Source organism: Pogona vitticeps, chromosome 1 (genome assembly GCF_051106095.1).
Source record: "Pogona vitticeps strain Pit_001003342236 chromosome 1, PviZW2.1, whole genome shotgun sequence".
Classification (NCBI taxonomy): Eukaryota; Metazoa; Chordata; class Lepidosauria; order Squamata; family Agamidae; genus Pogona; species Pogona vitticeps.
This window is the reverse complement of record NC_135783.1, coordinates 93,172,003-93,192,362: the sequence shown is the minus strand read 5'-3', so window position 1 is coordinate 93,192,362 and position 20,360 is coordinate 93,172,003. Positions and strand designations below refer to the sequence as shown.

The 20,360-nt window shown below is 38.8% G+C and overlaps 1 protein-coding gene across 3 annotated transcripts in view; it reads right to left on the bottom strand.

Annotated features, from left to right (window-relative positions):
* Positions 1-20,360, bottom strand: part of HS3ST5 (heparan sulfate-glucosamine 3-sulfotransferase 5) — a 244,445-nt gene that overhangs the window by 141,785 nt on the left and 82,300 nt on the right. For 2 of the 3 annotated variants that reach the window (XM_072997633.2, XM_072997628.2), the window contains exon 2: positions 11,786-11,988. The exons of the other annotated variant lie outside the window; for it this stretch is intronic. The gene's annotated coding sequence lies outside the window, so the exon portion shown is untranslated. The remainder of the gene's footprint in view (positions 1-11,785; positions 11,989-20,360) is intronic. 3 annotated transcript variants of the gene reach the window in all.

Sequence of the window (20,360 nt, the reverse complement as noted above, 5' to 3'; positions counted from 1 at the left end):
GATGATGCACAGAGAACTCATTTTGTCTGCTGCCTACTATCACTGGTAATAACTACAAAAGCAATTCTATTTGCTTTAAAGGATTTCAGCTAGTTACAATATGAACCTTAACTAGAACAATCCATCAACCATTTTAGAAAAATAAGAGAGTTTCATTTTAATATTATAAGATGCAGTAAGATAATTTCACTATTATGTGAAGTTTTAAAACATATTCAGAGTGCCACACAATTGCATGAGATAAAGTCTTCTAGATGTAGGGCCATTTTTTTGTGGAGAAATATCTTATCAATTACCTAGGGAAATAATGCAGGATAACTTCAGCCAGTTCTCTAGTGATTTTTCCTTCATTAAGACATACCCGACTCAAGAAAAACACTCTCAGCTTTACAAGGATGGAATGAACAAGGTTGCACAAAACTCTCCAGTTTCAGGTAAAAAAAAAAGTGTTCTAGGAAAACAGGACAATGGACTAAAACTGATGGGTGGTGACTGACATGTTATACCAGAGTTAGACTATCATGAATTGAGCGTGTTACTCCAGTATTTCCAGTCTCAGCAACTTGATCTGAGAGCTTCTGCTTCACCCAGTACACAAAAGATTATTGGTATCTGCATGAGCAGAGCTTGGAAATGTTACCTTTTGAGATGGTAGCTCCCAGAATGCGCTAGCCGGGATGGCCATGCTGGCTAGCACATTCTGGAATAACCTTGCCAGAGTTTGAGTGCAAGACCAGCAAATCTGTTTTCTTGTACTGAGTGCAAAGCAAAAATCACAGACATTGGAAAGTCCTTCAAAGGTCATCTAATCCAGAGATGAGTTACCCCAGTGAGGTCAAGGGCCATATTGTTCTGCTTTGTCTGCAGCTACACTTGACACTACAAGAGGGTGTGATTAGTGGGAATGGGCATTGCCAAAGAGGCTAATCTGCATCTTTTAATATATTTTTAAATAATGTTCTTTTAATTCAATGGCTATGTATTATAAATATTACTAAAAGGCATTTTTATTAGCTGAGAAATGGGTTTAACTAATAAACGGGGGAGTTTAAACTGAAAATCCTCCACTTTTAAATCAAGGTATTCAAGGTCCCAGGGGTGCCAGATGCTCCTCAAAACATGATGAAGTTGGCCACTACAACCTCTAGAGAGCACACAGAGACTTTCTGTGCTATTGCCACCACCCCCAATTTTAAAAACTTTCTGAGGATGTCATGACACACCTTGGGGTAATGTAGGAATGAAAAATGGCCCAGCCTCTGACCTATTCCAATTCTTCACTGATAACAATCCAGCCAAAAGCCTTTAACAAAAGAGAAAAACTGGGGCTGCAGAATTAAGAGCAGTCGTTTAGGTTCATTTAAATTCCACTGCACTATTGGAATCCTGCTTCCTTCACTTTTATTTATGTACTGTATTACTTATTCATTCAAATAATTTCTATGTCACCTTGCTCCTAGAAAGTGACTCAAGACAGATCACAGTAAATAAATACAAGTAAAGTTAAAAGCACAATAAACTATCCAGTTTAAGAAGAATTAAACACAGCTGAAACCAGGCATGGGAAGTTTTATGAACAAGCCAAAGAAGAGGAGGAGGGGGGGGGGGTGATAGGTAAAGTCACATTGTGTCACTATTAGAGCAGACATCAACAACGTCATGTTGCTAGTACACAGGAGGTGAGAGATGGCATAGTACTTAAGATCACTTCCAAACATTTGCCAATCCAAATGCAACACAATTACCACGGCTTGTTTTTGCTTTTCACTCTTTACTGAAATTATTCATGTGAGCAGATATAGGTCTTTCTCTCTTCCAATCTGCATTATAATCCAGAGTCGTGGGTAATGTTAAGGCAAATTGTTACCACTGTTTAGTTAGATCACATGAGCAGTATTAATACAAGAAGAGCCGGGAGTGCAAGAAGAGGATCAATCAGTATAGAAAAATAGCCTGCATAGTGAGCAATCTTCATGAGCATCCACATGGAATACGTCTTCTATATAGAATAGAACTGTTTATCCACGGGATCAGTTTCCAGTTATTTACAGTCCGAAAATATTAGAAACATTAAAAGAAAAAAAAAACAGAAAAAAATGTTTTCACATGTATTACCGGAATGAGCCACTAAGGGAGCCAGAGACTGTGTTATGGATACTTGTTAGTGAAGAATAGCATGGTCTCTGGCGCCTCTAGTGGTCACTTTTTGCTAATGCATGTGGAAATATTTTTTTCTGATTTATTTCCCCTTTACCATGCTATATATAGTGTTCGCTGTTATCTATGGTTTTCTGTATTCACAAGGCAGCTTGGAACAAATTCCCTGTCGATATGGGGGTTCTACTGTACCAGGATTTCAGAACCATTTGCCTTAAATGCTGGAGCAGAAACCCTTTGTAACCTACTTAGTCCACCCAAGCAGAGCTAATTGTCCTGTTGGATAATGAGTCGTCTATATGTTGGATAATGAGTTGCCTATAGCACATTTTGATGTGTATGGTGTCAAGAGCAAATCTTAAATCTATTCCACTGCTTTGAGCCATAGTGAACTTACTTTGACCTAGAAACAAGATAGAGGAGTATTTACATCATATCCTGATTGAATTAATTCCTCCAATTAGGTTATGATTTAGACAGTTAAACAGATCAAAAATATAGTTCAGCAGGGGGCAAATGTTAAAACTGGAATTCTCACTACTAGCTCTTATGCCTAGGTTTGAGAGATGCTGTAGTCTAACAGCATGTGGAAGATGGTTTCTTGTCACTTAGATACTTGCCGTTTAACAATTTAAACTATTAGTATAGTTGTGATAAGTGTGTTTACTATTTTGTTAGCAAGAGCTAAATGTTTAGAATGTCTTTGGAAAATGTACTTCCTCAAGTGGCGAAGGGCATCTGTTTTACATAGTTTGTAATTTTCTTCACTTATGTATATGCAAATAGCATGCTTTGTTTCAGCCCTGCTATCTAACTGGTCATCAGACAGTAAACAAACTTGAATGTGTAAGCCTGATTGATGAGGCATGTATGTCTGTATTATGGCTGAGCTGAGATGTGTTTTAAGCCTGTGTTTACCTGAAATTGAAGTTTGCCAGGAACATCACATTATAATATATAAATCTGCAAGATGATGGCAGGACCCCTAATGTGAGGGAGATAGGAAAATCATTATAGCCTACATTTTTTAATTTTCTCAGCAGAAGCTTCTGGGCTGCAAACAGCCTGTTTACGATACCTATGTGCATTGTTCATTTGCACATTTTTAGCAAAAAAATGTCCACACTTCTTCAATCCAGGTAACATTAAAATTGTAAATCCTCAGAAATATCCACGTTAGAAACTACACAACAAGGCAAGTGATTTCAGAGCAATAGCTATTTTATGCTGACCCAGGCAATGAGTCAGCCTCCTACAGAGAAAGCACTCAAGCTCTTAAGAGTCTTAGAGTAAAATCCAGAGGTTCCTTAAGGAAAAGCATAAGGATTTTGCAGGAGAAAGCAAAACATGAAAAACAGAACAGAAGCCACTAAGAAAGTCCGCAACAACAACTCCATCCCTGGCAACAGCCTCATTTCAACCACAGAACAGAAAATTACAAAATGGATAGGAAAGTACAGAGGACATTTTGACTGCAGCTTAATATCACAAGAATGTATATACTTGGCTGAGTCTTAGACTCACAGTTTCCTTTCTCCCTCTGATACAGAAAGCTACTGGGAGCATTTCATTTTAGGTTATCATTTTCTCATGTGACCTGACTTCTGGACTATTATTAACCTTCACTATGGGTAGATGAAATGAGCCAATTTGATAAACTGTGATTTGAAGCTGAATTACTTCCACTACCATAGTTAAGTTTCACCTTACATTGTCTGATTTAGGTGCTACGGAAAGCTAAAATTTAAGCTAAAATAGATATGAATTCTTGCCTACTCCTCTTTGTAAATGAGGAAAATGAAATGTGCATACCTGAGACTTCTTGTTCATTCTCATAATGCTAACTCATGAGTTAGCTTTGATTACAAACAAGGCCTGTAGCCAACAAGACTCTGTGCATATTCATGGAAATATGTCACCTAAACCATCACTGTGCTGTTAATGTACTGTAATGTAAGAAGAGAAAGCACATGTTGTGCAAACAGTAGCTTGTACCCTGTTTTCACAAAAGATAAAACACAGTTAAGAGCTATCATGCAATCAACTTTATCAGTGGCAAACAACATGCAATCATATTATGTTTTGATCCTTCATTACTGTATCAAACAGACAGATTTGGTATTTGCTGTTACACAGCTACAATAAAAACCAATAGTGAACATGTGCAGTATTTCTCTAGAGAGAAGAAAGGCTCTATAGCTGTTGTTTATAGCATTTGGGATGCCGGTGTGGAACCCATTTAAATCCAACAAATGTTCACTCCACAAATCTGAAGACAACTAACTACAGCTGTAAGGAGTATGCTATTAGATGAAAGATTGCCGGAAGAAATATCAACAACCTCCGATATGCAGATGATACCACTCTGATAGCAGAAAGTGAGGAGGAATCAAAGAACCTTGTAATGAGGGTGAAAGAGGAGAGTGCAAAAACGGCCTGAAACTCAACATCAAAAAAAAAAAAAAAAAAAAATAAGATCATGGCTACTGGTCCCATCACCTCCTGGGAAATAAAAGGGGAAGATATGGAGGCAGTGACAGATTTTATTTTCTTGGGCTCCATGATCACTGCAGATGGAGAAGGCAGCCACGAAATTAAAAGACGCCTGCTTCTTGGGAGGAAAGCGATGAGAAACCTCAACAGCATCTTAAAAAGCAGAGACATCACCTTGCCAACAAAAGTCCGAATAGTCAAAGCTATGGTTTTTCCTGTCGTGATGTATAGAAGTGAGAGCTGGACCATAAATAAAGCAAACCGCTGAAGAATTGATGCTGGAGGAGGCTCTTGAGAGTCCCCTGGACTGCAAGGAGAACAAACCTATCAATTCAAAAGGAAATCAACCCTGAGTGCTCACTGGAAGGACAGATCCTGAAGCTGAGGCTCCAGTACTTTGGCCATCTCATGAGAAGAGAAGACTCCTTGGAAAAGACCTTGATGTTAGGAAAGTGTGACGGCAAGAAGAGAAGGGGACAACAGAGGATGAGATGGCTGGACAGTTTCTGCGAAGCAACCAACATGAATTTGACCCAGCTCCGGGAGGCAGTGGAAGATAGGAGGGTCTGGCGTGCTCTGGTACATGGGATCACGAAGAGTCGGACACGACTAATGACTAAATGATGACGACGATTAGATGAAAGCATGTTTACTTCTGAATTGTCAGAAATTAAAACTAGAAGTGGTGGTTCTGACCTATGCAAGTTAATCAAGAGAGTTCTGATTGATCGGTTGCAGGCCTTCTTGGAAGAAATGGATAGTCTGGATCCATTTCAATTTGAGTTTGTGGCATGGTGCTGAAGTAGCATTGGTTGCCCTGCAAGAAAATCTCCTAAGGGAGACAGACACGGGAGTGTAACCATGTTGGTCCTCCTGGATCTTTCTGTGGCTTTTGATAATATTAACCATGAAAAGGCTATAGAGTTTAGGGATTGGGCTCTGTTCTTGACTGGTTCTGGTCCTTTCTGGAAGGCTGATCTCAGATGCTATCTCCATCCTTGGAATTTCTGCTATGGGGTCCCACAGTGGTTGACCATCTCCCCAATATGCCGATGACATACAGCTCTGTCTCTCCTTTTCTTCAGCTGCAGTGATATTGTACATATACCTAAGCTCTGTCTAGCATTGATAATTGATGGGACAAGGGCCAATAAACTGGAACTGAATCCCAAGAAGATGGAGATCCTGGACCTTGCCCTCCCTATGGAGTCTCAAATATCGATTATGGTCAGAAGTGTCTTTTATCAATTCTGATTGATTGACAAGTTGCACCCCTATTTACATAAGAAATGCCTAGTAACAGTGGCTCATGCATTGGTAATCTCGAAGATAGACTACTGCAATGTTCTCTATGTAGGGCTGCCCTTGAAAACAGTATGGAAACATCAGCAGATCCAAAATGTGGTGGTCACGGTGATTAGTAAATTTGATCATATATTCCCAATCCTGGTGCACCTTCATTGATTCCCTATCAGTTTCTATGCCTAGTTCAAGGTACTGGTTGTGACCTATAAAGACCTTAACAGTTTAGGACCTCAATATGTGTTGAAATGTCTCTCCCAGAAATCAACTATTTCAACCACTCCTTTCAATCCAGGTTGCTAAGTGGACACACCTAGGGGAGTCAGAAAGGCAAATATAGGAAATTGGGCTTTTGCCAACTACCCAGAGCAGTGCATCCACTAATGGGGAAATATATTAATTAATTAATTAAATGTGCATATTTGTGTTCATCCAAGGCACACATCCTTCTTCACGTTATAGATGTAGTTTTAAACCAATGAACTAGGTATTCCTGTTTATTTTCTATCATAGGTGACTTAAGAATCAATCAGGGGGAATACTAGAATTTTCTGACACCTGTCTCAGTTTACAAGCTGCTAATGTTTTCTGCGTTTATTATGTATTGTGCAGGAACATTCATTATGTATTGTGAACTTTTAAAAAAACTTTTACAAGAAAAATTTGGATGCTGCTTCTTGGAAGTAGAGGATTTACATGACTATTATTCATACCTTTAACACAACATTTATCTCCTCATATATCTACTAGTTGCCACTATATTTTTAATTTCTAGTGAAGAAAGATGCTGCATGCTTTTGCTGCTTCTCTGTTACATTTATTATGTAATTACTTTTTCTTGTGTTTAGACCATCTAATTGATGCCATTGGGATATATGGCTCCTGTTTTCTGATAAAGAGATGCATGTCTTCTGCCTCTGCTTCTTTTGTTTTATAACTGGACAGCATGCACACAGAGAGCTACAAATTTGCTAAAAATAAGACAGATTGGTGATCAGGATATAAATCTTCTGAGAGATTTATTTCATGTCATTTACCATAGAAGTGGGGATTATGATATTGTAACAATGCTAACTTTTAGTTCAGCTTTTATTAATCATCAGAACTCCCTAGGTTTACAATAGCAAGACAGAACTTTTTTTTCTTAGAACAAATTATGCGCAATTAGTTTCATTTCAAACCATGCCCTGCCAGATGAATACATATCCCAATTACTAGAGTGGTGCAGATAGAGCATTTTGAAAAATAAGTCTTGCATATTTTCTGTCTACAAGCTTTCCAACTCCTCACCGTGATTTAATAGATGTGTTCTGCCTTATCAAGTTGTGTTATAAAAGTGCAAACTGTCAAAACTAGAAAAAAGTAGAGGAGGTGCAATTAATTGTTCAACAGGCAGGCCGGCTATTTGCAACTCCAGCTGTTGTCTTGCACCATTAAAGCAGATACCCCATATCCAAGTAGGGATGGGAACTCTAGTTTCTGTTAAATCAGACTTAAGTCACACTGGTGACTCAACTCATTTTTTTTTTATAACTCAGAACCCAGCCACCCTCCCTTTTTTCTTGGGGAACAAGCTTATTTTTAATAGGGACTTGGAACATGGTACCAAAGACTTGGGGCTTGAACTAAAAAACTTGCCAACATTCCTGGATCTAAGTATCCAGTCAAAGTTACTGGATCAATTCAAACTTATGTTTCTCCTGTTCGAGAAGATTAATAATGTTCAGCTGGTCATCAAGGCTTGCTAAACAACTGCCATACAATTCTGTATTCAGACAAAAGCCCTACCGCACAGGTGGGTAACTCTCAGGGGTCTGGGGTCCACTCGTATCTCTTTCGTACACCTTGGAGAACTGCATCTATTCTTCTGACACATCATTCATCAAAATTTATGTTTTTACAAAATAGGGGCTTTTTTAACTTTTAGAAAAATTATTTTTGTGCCCCCATGGGTTAAAATATATTTTAAAAAATCAACTTTGGGGCTATTTTTTGGGGGGGGGGGTCTGAGGTATGCTGTAAGGTGCTTTAAATATGGCAAACTTGCTTCCATACTCCTGCAGAGGGCACAAGGAAAATTTTGAAAGCTAAATATTACCTAAACTTTTTAAAAATGGTAGGGAATATATATAGTAGGTGATGGGAGCTCACAAAGTGCCTGGGAGCTACATTTGGTCCACCAGGGCTGCAAGCAGCCTGCAGGCTGAATGTTGCCCACTTTTACCTACTGGATTGAATGGAATTCAAGCCTTGGTCTCTGCATTTAACATTGCTTCTTACACACTGTTTTCAAACATTCTGATCCATTTAACATTAAAATGCATGGTGTTGAACAGTACCACACTATACCAGGTTCCTCCTTAAACTCCTTTAATTCCTCATGCTATGTGAAAAAAAACACTTATTTTGTACAACTGGGAGGGGGACTCACTGCATACATTACAATGGAATGCATGGGGCAAAAGAGGGACTGATGTCCATAAAGCTGCTTTCCCATCTCAGCTCAAGTAACAACACATTACTGCATAAATAAACACTCAGTCTCTTATATTTTTCACTCACTGCATTTCCCCAACTTGCTTCTTTATTTCTGCTTAAACCTAGACATCAACTACTTCCTCTTCACATGTCAAGTTAAGTAATGTACAGCACAGTCCTACATGTCTATTTAAAAGGAAGTACCACTGAGAAGCTTAATCACAGGTAAATGGATTTAGTTGGCCATTATTTACCAGAGGGTCCCTTATTTTCAGGGTAAACTGAGTAGCCATCAACTTGGGCACGTCAGCGTACCCACTTCAGTTTTTTCCTTTTACATCAGAGGGGTATCTTGCAATGTTTTGAACCAGTAGCAGGTCCAGTAAAGAAATTACGGTCACACTAGCACTTTGCTCCTCATTTCAAGGGATCAATTACTACTAAGAGCCATAGACTATTTGTATGAGAACATTAAAAAAAATGAAGAAAGGAAGACTGAAATGGTCCTCAATACAGAGAAGCACAAAGTTACTTACCTCTTTGGATTCAGACTGTAATGGAATACAGTATCTTTAATCTGAAGAGAATAAGGATGATTTCTTGCTTTGATTATTTTTTTTGTTAAGTTTCAAAAGTTAATAGTCTGCAGCTTTGTTTGAACCTCAGGGTTCAATATTTTAAACAGTTCTTCAGTTACCTTTGGAAACCAAGTGCACTGGAAGCACTCATTCGCCATTATAAGATATTTATCCACACATGAACTGAAGCAAGTGCAGTCATTTTGAACTAGAAAATGGGGGGGGGGGAATATGGAGGTAAGATAAGAAAGTCTCCAAGGAAAAGAGAGATGGTAAACAGATCACTTTGCTCCCAGATAGGAAGCCAATACATTGGAGGGAGAGCAGGTGGCTTCTTTATGCCCTCTTCTGCCTTGGGATCACCTGGCAATCTCATAAGACTAGCTTCCAATAGAAATAATGTTTTGGTAATACAGTGGTGCCTCGCAAGATGATTACCTCACAGGACGATTAATCTGCAAGACGATTGTTTTTTGCGATCACTGTTGCGCTTCACAAGACGATGATTTCTACTGATGATTTTCGCAAGATGACGATTTTCCCCCATTGAAATGCATTGAATGCATTCCAATGGGGAACCGCGTTCTGCAAGACGATGTTTTCTCAAGATAGCATTTTTCGCAGAACAAATTAACATCGTCTTGCGAGGCACCACTGTACTAATATGAACCAGCAAGACCCAGTGTGGTGGGTAATAGAGTAATGGAAGTCTTGGTCCAATTCCCTGGTTCTGTCATGTAAACTTGCAGGGGCAGGGATGAAACTGGTAAAACCACTCCTTAAATATCTCACGTACCTGACACCCCTTTTTGAGTCACTATAAATAAGTCCTGACTTGATGGCACATATCAACAATAGGATAAACTAACAATTAGTAATTTCATCTGCTAGAGCCAAACCATGACAAGAAAGATCCATGATCAGAACGTTTAGAGCTGGATAAATGTAGTCTGGTAACATTACCCTAAATGGCTGATGTTGATTCTCAAACATCTAACATGTTTCTATTCAAAGTTAAACCATGAAAAAAGCACTTCATTCCCCTCACATGGATCATGTCAAAAGTAACGTACTTATTTTTAACATGTTACTTCCAAGCATTGAGTTCACATCAGGGCAGTGAGCATTAAATCCCATTAACCCAGCAGTAATCACACCCATACACACAACACTGATATTCACCCGGGGGGGGGGGGAGCACAACGTGGGGAAACTATCTTTCTCTCCTCTCTTCCATGCCTAGCCGAAGTTTCTCAGAATGGGATTCCCACTAGGAGAACAGCATATGGAACAGAAAGGGCAACTCCTCAGGGAGGTCTCCCACTGTTTGAAGTTGGACTCTTTCTCAAAATCTTTTACCAGCATGAGCAAAAATGGGGAGCAGTACAATTTATCTTGTGGCAGTTTCATCATTCCTACTACTCTGCTCCCTGAGCCAAATGCTAACATTAAGGGCTAGTCTAGTTTAGTACCAAAAAATGAAATCCACTTCTATTTATTTATTTATTTATTTAAAGCCAAAAAATAAAGTAATCATACATATATTAAAAAAGAGTAAGCAAATACCACACTAAAAGACTACAAACAAAAACAACATCAAAAACACATTTAAAGCAGTAAGGCACAATAGTCAATTTAAAAACCTTCATAAAAGGCGATGGGGTCCTTGAGATAGCTTGGGCCTAAGCCATTTAGGGTTTTATAGGTTAGAACTAGCATTTTGATTTGTACTTGGAAATGGATTGGCCGTCAGTGGGGGTTTATGTGATCCCTGTAACCAGCCCCAGTCAGCAATCTGACTGCTGCATTTTGGACCTTCTGAAGTTTCTTGAAACTTTCCAGAGGCAGCCCCACATAGAGTGCATTACAGCAATCCAGCCAAAATGTAACTAAGGCATGTGTTGCTGTGCCAGATCAGGCCTCTCCAGGAAAGGCACAGCTGGCACACTATTTTTAATTATGCAAATGCACTCCTGGCCATTGCCAAAACCTCAACATCCAGACTCAGAGATGAACCCAGGAGCACTCACAAATTTCATACCTGGGGTTTCGGGGAATGGTAACCCATCCAACACAAGTTGCAACCCTATTCTTTAATCTGCCTTTTGACTTACCAAAGGCAGTGCCTCCTTTCAGGCAAAGAAAGTGTCATTAAGAGATCCAATCTCATATTGTTTGTCATGTACTCCTCACTATAATTAATTCAATTTTCATATACAATTTTTTTTCATTATTTTTCTGTATTAAGAATTTTCAGTACATTTGTACCTAAGTGGTCTAATATCCCATTTATCACATGTAGATTGAATCAGGATTTAAATCTGTAAAAGCAATTCAGTGCAGACTTTTTCAGCAAGAATTTATTTGGAACATTCAAGGGAGGAAAAGAATATTGGATTTGGTTGTTGTGGGTTTTTCAGGCTCTTTGGCCGTGTTCTGAAGGTTGTTCTTCCTAACGTTTCGCCAGTCTCTGTGGCCGGCATCTTCAGAGGACAGCACTCTGTGCTCTGCCCTCTGAAGTGCTGTCCTCTGAAGATGCCGGCCACAGAAACTGGCGAAACGTTAGGAAGAACATCCTTCAGAACACAGCCAAAGAGCCCGAATAACCCACAACAACCATTAGATCCCGGCTGTGAAAACCTTCGCGAATATTGGATTTCCTTCCAAAGGGTTAAAAAAACAATAACTACGTGCCAACCCGCCTATTACACTCACACCACAATCTATGTTATATGCAGAAATAAACTATTCTGATGCTATTCAAAGAGTCCACAAACCTTTTTATCCGTAGACTCATCCAGAGGAATCTGGTACATCTGCTTTAGACCAAAGACCATCAAAGGGAGATTCACGTCTCCGTCTTTTAAGCTCAAAAGCTTTCAGAGTTTATAAAATAGATCAGTGGTATGGTAATAATGCTCCAGATGCAAACAGGATGAATAGACCATTTCTTCTTAATGGAGTCCTCACTTGTTTAAGGCTGTGGAAGAGAAGGGGGTGGAGGAATGTTATTCTGAAAAAAAAACCAGTATAAAACAAATACAAAATAACACAATATAGTATGAAGCTACAACTCCAGGCTATACAGTGCTGCTATTCCATATACTGTGCCTCTGTGCAGTTTTTTTCCTCTTGAATGTGATTTTTTTTACTTTTAAGATAATTTATGTTGACTGTTAATAAGTCCAATACAAAACTTCATCCCACAATAAAACTGTAAAGCCAAGAGGAACAAGATTATATCCCACACTCTGATTCAGTTAAAGCAGCCTAGCAATGCAAGCAGACATCTCTCTGCGGAACTGAATACTGTACTGTGTGTGGCGAGGGTTAATGTGTGCATAGTTCCAGAAGCCAGATCTCCTCACTGTGAAAGCACACAGAATTCCTGATAATGGTTCAGAAGCCACAGGAATTACACTGAAGAAATGTTGAGGAAAAACCCAGTGAGGGAGCCAGACAGATCTCTGGGGGCAGACTGTTCAAAAGACAAGGGGCCACTGCTGAGAAGGCCCGGTTTCTTGTTCTTTCTCTCCGGGCCTCCCTTGGCGTTAGTTAGGAGTGTGCTGCAAATCAGATAGGTGCTTGTTGGCATAAAAATTCTGGCAGCATCAACCATCTCTTGGTCAGTATGTGTTCACAGATGTATGAGGCCTGGTCCTCGACATACAAATGTCTGGATCATGAATTTACAGCATGATCTTAATGGCACTTAGTTTTAAAAAAGCCTTAATAACATCATGAAAGTTAAGGTCAAACAACACATGATGTGAAACACCAAGTATCACACTGCACATGCTATCTGTTGTTAAACACCCCACTACATGAAATGTTACACACTAAATGTGCCATTTAGCATATGGAATGATGGTGCAGGAGGAATAGAATAATCTATATGGGTCCTTTCCTGGACAAAACACTCCAGCATCTCCTAGTAACAGTTTTTAGCAAACCCATGATTCATTTAACATTATCTTAAGCAGGCAATCATTTTAGCATTGCAGCTATGGAATCAAATGCTATGCATGTTTACTCGGAAAGAAGTACATCTGAATTAAATCAAGCAATTATTTTTATTAATTTCCATCCTGATCTATTGCAGATATATGCTCCAAGGGTAGCTCTTCATTTCTAAATAATAAATGTAATACAATCAGCACAAAATATCATGATAAATATTTCCTATAGCCTACAGCAAGTAGAAGCAAACTTTTCAGCTACATCTAATGATAAGTGGGGAGGGCAGTTGAGAGCACACAGATGAAAACATAACGTGCACATGAATACTTTCAGAGACATGGAAAGACACAGACACAAAGGGAGAAGGAGAGGCTCAGGATTGCTGACACGGCTTCAGCAGCACTGAGGGCAAAGCTTGCCTCTAATTCCACTGATGGTGACTAGGATTAATGGGATTTGGTTAGAGCAGGAGCATGGTTGTCCACACATAAGACTTGAAAAGAAGGAATGTGAGGAAGAAACTGGTGTGGAGTGGAAGAAAGAAGCAGCCAAGAAAAATGAAGGAAGGACAAACATTGTACAGTATTATCTATCTGGAATTGCTCAGGCAAGTGACACCAGAACGGCTGGTAAGGAACAATGGGACACAGTATTGGTAAGATGTAGAACCCTTGCAGGGAAATGCTTCTCCTCTCCTTAAGAGAATAGTGACTCAGAAACACACAGGGACTCATGAGGGCCAAGCAAGTGCTGGCATTAAGCCAAGTGGCATAAAATACATTTTAAGCAAAGATGCCACATGACCATAAACAAACACAACAGGAGGAGCTGCCGAGGTCATCTACAGGTTGAGGCAGAACCAACAATAGTCCCCGAAACCTGTGGTTTGATTCACTGTCTCTTTCTTAATTGTCATCATCACACTTAATAACTGAGATACAGTTCCTGAATCTCTAATAATTAGGTTTAGTATCAGATAGAGCAACCTATACTGTGGCACTGCTTTTACAGGCATCCATGGCCATAGAAATCCCAGCGATGGAGGGGCATGTCCATGATTGGATAATGTGCTTGTCACTGGTCCCAAGAAGCAGTAGGTGATAGCAATAGCTGAATTTCATGTTTTACACTGAACTAGCCAGCCATTTTTTCCATTTTAGGCATCTAGGATGACTTTAATATTTCTGTACTCATTTTTGTCATGAATGTGCTCTTTAAATAGAGTCACAGAGTTCTACACCACTGATAATTCCTCAAACCATAAAAGCAATGTTGGACTTTTCTTTAAAAACAATCTTTGCTAAATGTATTAAAATTTCACAAAATTCATTACATCTACTGAATTTCCTGAAATTGCCATTCTGGTAGAATTAGTACAAAAAGTACTAGCAAATGCTGTTCACAGAGGAGATAAAATATATGAGCCATGAGCAGTAATAGAAGATGTTCCTTCTGTGACACAGGAAACATTTCAATATGGCTTTGAAAATGGACACTGAGATGTATCATCCATTTTTCATTTGCAATAAGCTTATTTGTTTAAATAGCTCTGTCTAAATCACATAGAATAATTAAACACATATCTGTAATAAGTTATTTCTGGTAGTTTATTTCTGGTTGTTCCAATGTATCCTATTTATTACACAGCCTGCAGTGCTGGGTTACATCCTCCAAGGGTAAAATAGTAATAATAATAATAATAATGCATTTATAAGTGGTTTTAAATTGAATACTTCTGAAAGAGAAGCAGAAGGTCATGGCTTCAATACTCCATCAGTGGAAACATGTGCATCAGAATGAACCTGTATGATGAACTCTTTTGAAATCATGGTTTTAAAGGATATATTCAATTTATGCCAATATTCAATCTTTAATATGCAATTTCTTAGGGGGAAAATACTTCTATGAAAAACATAACGATGAAAACAACAGCTGTCTCTTTGCATACAAAGCCATGATCCAGGATTGCATAAATCCACAGAGAATATTACAACACATGGCCAAGATACCTTTAAAAGCTATACTCAGCAACTGTGGGCCTTGAGCCTAATCCTTGATAGAACTCCCTCCAACTCAGCTTATTAGTAAAGTGGTGCCTCGACTTACGAATTTATTTGGTTCCAGAATGCCCGTGGTAACTCAAAATGGTCATAAGTTGAAGCACCATTTCCCATTGAAATGCATTGAAATGCAATTAACCATTCTGGCCGAAGGAAAAAAAATCACCAAAAAAATCACTGCAAGACCCATCAGAATGTGATTAATCCATTCCGGCCAAAGGGGGGGGGGGAGAAAAGTAAGCAAAGCGTGCAAGACCCATTGGAAATGCAAAAAAAAAAAAAAGCAAAGCAGAAAGCAAGCGAAGCGTGCAAGACTCATCGGAAATGGGGGGGAAAACCCAAAAAGTAAGCAAAACCCCCAAGACCCATCGGAATTGTGGGGGGAAACCCCAAAAAGGAAGGAAACCCCCAAGATCCATCAGAAATGGGAGAAAAAACCAAAAAAACACAAACAAAGCCTCCAAGACCCACCACAGCACAGAAACATAACCCCCCCAGCACAAAACCACACTGCAAAAGCACCCAGAACGGTTTTTTAAAAGCAGATAACAGCACCTTACCTTACAAGGCAGCCTGAAGTCTCCCTGCAAACACACACACACACACACACACACACACACACACACACACACACACACACACACACATGCTCTCAGAAGCAGAAGAAGGCAGTCCCAAGCCTCTGACGACAACACACACTTCCTAATTGCTGGGGCGAAAGAGCTACAAAGAAGCAGCCTCATTGTCACCTATAGTTAGAATTTTGAATTTCCCGCCTTTTCCCCCTGCCTTTTTCTGTTCGTACGTGGAAGCTCCGGTCACAAGTCGAAACAAAATTTTGCGGCCCGAGCTGGTTGTAACTCAAAATGGTTGTAAGTAGAGATGTTTGTAAGTCAAGGCACCGCTGTACGTAAATAAATAAATAAATACATACATACATACATAAAATATTGTCCTCAGCTGTGAAAGTATGACACTAATTCCATACTAGTCAAATGAGACAGCATGAAATCCATTTTTTATGAAACCTGAAGGCAAGGAACTATAATTGCCTGGCAGCTAGGAAGCACACAAAAAAAATCAACAATTCTTACCCTCAGTGGCCAGTACAGTAACTTAAACTTAGCTGTTCTATATGAAGTAATTAAACATGCTGAGAACATGACAAATGAAAGAAGAAGAATGGCTGTTTTGAATAACCACATCAAACATGAAAGTACTACAATAAGTCACATATGCCTGGCCAAACTAAAACCATTACATTAATACAAGTTAGGAACATAAAGTATGCAAAGAAAGGACTTACGCAATATATTTGATTTAACCATTTGCAAGTATAAAATGTGACTAATTGATGTTTATTTTGCTTTCACAAATTTAATTAATTAATTAATTAATTAATTTGATTTATATCCCGCTCATCTGGTAAATCAGAGTTGTTGTCCTCTTTTACTGAGGACTGGTAGCTGGTTATCCAAGCAACAGGATGCCTCCTCCCATCCCTTCAGGGTGGGTTGTGCCTCTATATGGAGAACAGTCCATTCGTGTTATTGCAGATGTTTTCCTTTTCTTCATGTCAATACGCTACCCTACATCCCTGTTCCTCTTAGGTAAGTTTCACAATTTATGCAGAAAACATTGGTGTTTCCATATAAGGTACAAACACTGAAGAATCATATTTTTGAACAAGCGTTTTCTCCAAATACACTAGACACTGTTCACGAGATTCCAGTGAAAATAACAACAATCCTATGCCGAGTAAAGTATGAGACTTCCCTAACATGCTTTGTGGTGTTGACACAAGCAATAATGTGAGCAATAATCCATTTTAACAGATCTTACAGACATTAGTTTGCATTTCTCTTGGTTTGACCTCATGCAGCAAAAGTATCTTTGGTTTTCCTGTTGTATGAAAGACTAGAATCAAAACTGGTAACCCAGCCTGCCTCAAAGCAGGCATGGGGAAAGTAACTTTTTTGGACTGCAGCTTCCAGAATACCCAACTCAGAAGGGCAAGAATCTTTTGAGGACTGTAATCTCAAAAGGTAATGGCTCTCATTTCAGAATATGGGAAGGGAGCTCTCCAGTTCTTCCCCACCGTCTCTAAGTAATTCATTTATCGTAATAACTAAGGTAGATGGGAAAACATTTCCTTAAATTTGCAAACATTTTACCACTTTACCATGCCATACAATTTCTGCATAATTTTTTTTAACCTTCCAAATCTGGCAATAGACATGAATCTGAATCCCACATCAAAGTAAGTGATGGTCCTGAAATACAGTAGATGACTGTGAACAACAACAACAACAACAACAACAACAACAACAACAACAACCAGCAACTAAAGTTTAAGCACTCCTCCCTCTCTAATTCCTGGATACCTCAGTTCAAAACTTTCAGGGCTTCATCGCACATTTCTGTGTAATATCTACTCTTCTTAGTTTAAGAAATGGCATTCCAACTAAGCGAAAAAAGGATTCTTACTGTAGTACAAGCTAAATTTTTTTAAAAAGGAAAGTGCACTGTGTCGTCTTGTGCATTCATTATTCTCTTTTCTAAAAAGACTCCATTATGTTTAGAAGATTATCTATGCTTTAGGAAAGCAGCTTTTTTTAAAAAGGAAAAATGTTTCCTCCTTCAGCTCAGTATTTAAGAGGCACAGTAAGCTGATAAGCAGAGAGTAGACTGAATTTAAAGTAAGAGCTCCCTCTTTTTTTCCAAGAGTATTTTTAGCTCACAGTACACAAATGTCAAGGGGAACCCTTACCTTTACCTCATGCAAATAACTACATTTAAGATGAGATGCAGTGTAATTCAATCAAAATGAAGGTATCAGGCTTGATAGGAAAGGCAGTACGCATAGGAGTGCATCCAAAGGAATGTTTAAACTCAATTTTATATTTACCCTCAATAAGTGGAAATGAGATTCGTTCATTTCTATGGAAAAATGCACTCGAAACACATTTATGATCAAAATTCAGCAGAAAGAGCTCCTTCCCTCAGCAGAATATGGTATGAGGTGATCTCAATTTCCCACATGCCGCTCCATCCACCAAAAATCCCCACTCCAGAAGGCTGAAACTGGCTTGGGGGTACTGCAAAAGGCTTCTGGGCTTAGTTTCACTGAGCTAGAATGTGAATGAAGTTATTGAAGCTTGTTAGGTGAATATCATACATTTATTCCCCATGGCAGCATATTGGTGTGTACATGTGTACACACACACACACACACACACACACACACACACACACACACACACACACACACACCTAGTGTGTGTGTGTGTGTGTGTGTGTGTGTGTGTGTGTGTGTGTGTGTGTTCAAGTCAATTCTGACTTATGGTGACCCTATTCAAGGTTTTTCAGGTAGGGAATACACAGAAGTGATTTACCATTCCCTCTTCTGGGGGTGCCCTGGGACTATGCAGCTTACACCTTTCCACACAGGCTGGCTCTAATTGCAGATATAGATAAGGATAGTACTGTAAATATAGATGTAGATATATAGATGCAGAATGTGGCATGGCTTTCAGCCAAAATCTTAGTCCCTCTTTGCATGTACTGATTTTTTTCTTTTTTCTTTTTTTAATTTTTTATTTTATTTTAATGGATGGGTTAAGGGATGGGAGAAAAGGGGGCATGGGATAAACAGGGGGTGTGAATCAAATAAACATTTTAGAATACTCATTATCATCTGTTACATTTCATAGGCACATAAGTTCCTGGTACAACTTAGTTATGATATACAGTACATTCTATTTCTAAATTGATCATAGGCTTTCAATTATCAAATATTAATTTGCATTATATCTTTGAGCCAGTCATAAAATTTATGCCAACAATCCTCATGGTTCATCTTTCTTGTCGGATCTAACCATTCTGATAATCTTGCCATTTCTGCCATGTCCAGAATTTTTGCTATTAACTCATCTCGTGATGGATTCTCCGGGTCTTTCCAATGTTTCGAAAAGAGAATTCTTGCAGCTATCAAGATATGGATGGCTAAATATGTTTTCATTGGTTCTATTGAGTCCAGAATTATGTTTAGAAGAAAGAATTCAGGGGTTACAGTTATTGGACTCTCTAGAACCTCTCACAAAAGCAGTTCAACGTTTTTCCAGTATTTTTGGGCTTTCCCACATAACCACATGTGATAGAAAGAAACTTCTTTTTTTACATCTCCAGCAGAGGTTTGAAATTTTTACATCCATTTTGACTAGTTTTGTGGGAGTTATATACCATCTGTAGAACATTTTATATACAGTGGTGCCTCGCATAACGATTTTAATTGGTTCCAAAAAAACGTTATGCGAAACATCGTTATGCGAAACACCATTTTCCATAGGAATGCATTGGAAACCGGTTAATCCGTTCCAATAGGCACGGATTGCCGTCCTTAAGCGAAAAAACCCATAGGAAACATCGTTAAACGATACGATGTTTCCTCCATTGGAATGTATTGTAGCTGACTCAATACATTTCAATGGCTTTGCGAAGTCAATTTTTGCAAAATTAAGTGTGTCATAAAAGGGTCAAAAATGGTTTTAAATGCTTGGATTAGCTTCTGCACCCTCTAAAACGGATGCAAAAGTTAATTTGGCTTTGATCTGACTTTTCGTTAATTAATGGTGAATTTTTTTCCTCCAACTTTTGACAGCTGTCAAAATCTGACAGCTCCATTGTTTCCTATGGGGGAAGAAAAAATTCACAAAAAATTAATGAAGACTCAGCAACTGTTCTAAATTCTTGGGTTCGTTAGAGGACCCCCTAAGTTGTGTGCAAACCTGATTTGGCTTTGATCTGATCTTTCGTTAATTTTTTGTAAATTGTTTTCTCCCCCATAGGAAAGCATGGAGCTGTCAGATTTTGACAGGTCCATTGGTTCCTATGGGCCAAAAAAAAAAAATTCACAAAAAATTAACGAAAAGTCAGATCAAAGCCAAATCAGGTTTGCACATGACTTAAGGGGTCCTCTAACGAATCCAAGCATTTAGAACCGTTTTTGACCCTTCTAAGACACTTTTTTAATTGAAAAAAAAACATCGTTAAGTGAAGCAGGGGCCCTAAAATCGCATTCGTTATGCGAAGCATGGTCCCAAACTTCGCTAAGCGAAAATCGCCCATAGGAAACATCGTTATACGGTGCATATTATTTTCTAAAAAAAACACATCGTTATGCGAATTAATCGCTAAACGAGGCAATCGTTAAGCGAGGCACCACTGTATATTTTCTTTAAATGCTACTGACTCTGTAAGTTTTATATTGTTTTTCCATATGTGTTCCCACTGATCAAAACTTCTACTGTGCCTAATATTCTGTGCCCACCTT